General features: G+C 38.6%; 1 pseudogene; it reads right to left on the minus strand.

Moving 5' to 3' along the window:
- Positions 1 to 2,531, minus strand: part of LOC107572601 (integrin alpha-M-like) — a 23,069-nt pseudogene that overhangs the window by 5,092 nt on the left and 15,446 nt on the right.

Consider the following 2,531-nt stretch of genomic DNA (forward strand, 5'->3'; position numbering starts at 1 on the left):
CCACAGTACAGAGTCTGCTCTTTTGTTTGAGTGCAATGATATCTTAAGAGGTGTTGACTCTGGGAGTTGTGTTGTTCTAACTAATTTTGTTAGATCTTACTGCAGCTTTCGATACAGTTGATCACGATATACTTATTGCTCGTCTCAAGAATCATGTTGGTGTTCAGGGCTTAGCCTTAAAATGGTTCTCTTCTTATCTGAAGGATAGGACTTTTTCAGTCAGTTTAGGTGATTACTCTTCTTCTACTGCTCCTCTTGTCTGTGGGGTTCCTCAGGGCTCTATTCTGGGACCAATTTTATTTTCTCTGTATATGTTGCCATTGAGTTTTATTTTTGAAAAATTTGGGATTCATTATCACTTGTATGCGGATAATTCACAAATTTACTTACCATTTAAACAGGACCATAAATGTGCTTTGCAGTCTCTGCATCAATGTCTGACAGAGGTTAAGTGCTGGTTGGCAAATAATTTTCTTCAATTGAATTAAGATAAGACAGAGATGATTTTATTTGGTAATAAGGGTTATGTTAATGATATCTATGACTGCCTGGGGCAGTTTCCTGGGAAGAAACAGTCCTGTGTAAAAAACCTTGGTGTCATCTTTGACTCTGAGCTCAAATTTGACCGACAAATTAATGCTGTTGTTAAAAATAGCTTTTTCCATCTAAGGTCAATATCTAAGCTGAAGTCCATCCTCTCTTTTGAAGATATGGAGAGCCCTTCCTCTGTCTATTAGAACTTCTCCAACTTTGGGTGTTTTTCAGAGTTCGCTTAAAAACTCATTTGTTTTCTCTATCTTTTGACAATGTTTTTTTAGCTGTGTATGACATATTCTGCTGTTACTATTATTCTTTATGTATTTTTATTTTATTTTACTATTATTATTTTTCATTTGTTTTTATATTCTTCTTCTTTTTTTCCCCCTTATCTTTTTCTGTACAGCACTTTGGTTTTGACAGTCGTGGTGTTGAAAGTGCTTTATAAATAAAGTTTGAGTTGAGTTGAGAGTTAGTTAGTTAGTTACTAAAAGAATGAACATAGCTAGACCTTTACACCAGACATGTCCACGAGGGTGTCTACACTGAACGCATCAAACGTGCCACTCGCGTCAGGTGTAGACACGGTGTTAGGTTTTAGTTTCAATCATTGAGAGATGAAGAGCAGATCAAACTGAAACAGAAGAACAGAAGAGTTCAATAAATGTGACTCACAGACTGATCGCCAGATCAACGGCGAACTGCACCGGGATGCTCCTCCTCACCGCCATATCACTCGTGTTTCCATTGTTATCACTGTGAACAAACATACAGAATTTACTCACAGATGAACATGAAATGCAATAAAGTCATTCATCTTAACCTTCACACCATGGATCAGAAGCCCAGAGTGCTGATTATTAGGGGTTCAAGAAACCCTATTGTAATTGTAAGGATTATTATTATTATACGGCTGTAAAACATCAAACAGACAAAACCGTAAGGCCTAGAGACTTGAAACTTGGCCAGATGGTAGGTCTTAATTTGAGGAGAGACTGGAATAGACTCACCCAGTCGACCAATAGAAGGCCCTACAGTGATTGAAAATGCGAAAACGCTCATAACTCCTAGACGTTTGTAGCAGACTCAAGCAGTCACTGTAATAAACACATGTAAACATGTGCACTGCACTAAACGCTGTCTGTTAACTTTAGACCAGTGGTTCTCAAACTTTTTTGCTTACGCCCCCCTTTAAACCTATAAAAAAAATCTTATTTAATTAAAAAAACCTACAGGGAAAAAACAGATGCATCACTTGAAACATTGAAAATAGCATAGAGAGAATAACTGTTATTATTATTATTATTCTCTCGTTGTTATTTTTTTTTTTTTTGTGGGTTTCATGCTGTCCGCTCAGGCATAGGACACACAGGCTTTCCTCACCAACAACGACATTAAACACCGTGTCTACACCGGACGCGAGCGGAAAAATACAGTAGAACCCATTATAATCAGTGATGCTGTGTACACTGGATGCGGCGCGGCGCGACACGACAAAACCCAACATTAAACTGATGCCTTAAGTTCCATTTATGACGTACTGACACAAAGTTAAAATGATTTGCAATGGTCGCTTTGTCACGTCCAGTGTAGAGCTGAACTGTACCGTGCGGTATAACTTAGACACGGTGAGTAAAGCCGAGAGCAAGATATGCCTCGTCATAGTTTCTGCATTTAGCTTTTAAATGACCAGCAGCTGCCTGAGTCTGTGCGACTTCATCTATGGCTTTCTCTTCCCTTTCACAAACTGATCCATCTCCCATTCTAAGTTACGTCCTTTGGCTGTTTACTGTTTTATTTATTTTCTTTTTCTGCTGATGGCCCGTGCTCGACTTGAAGCAGCCTTGAAAAATATAGGTATCGTATCGAAAACAAATTAAGTGGTATCGCCCATCCCTAGAACACACCTCTTTTCTCTGGTGTGTCACGTGACCGAGTGTAATCGCAGCCTGCCTTGAAAAATATAGGTATCGTATCGAAAACAAATTAAGTGG

The sequence above is a fragment of the Sinocyclocheilus grahami genome, unplaced genomic scaffold (assembly GCF_001515645.1).
Source record: "Sinocyclocheilus grahami isolate Dianchi unplaced genomic scaffold, SAMN03320097.WGS_v1.1 scaffold1780.1, whole genome shotgun sequence".
Classification (NCBI taxonomy): domain Eukaryota; kingdom Metazoa; phylum Chordata; class Actinopteri; order Cypriniformes; family Cyprinidae; genus Sinocyclocheilus; species Sinocyclocheilus grahami.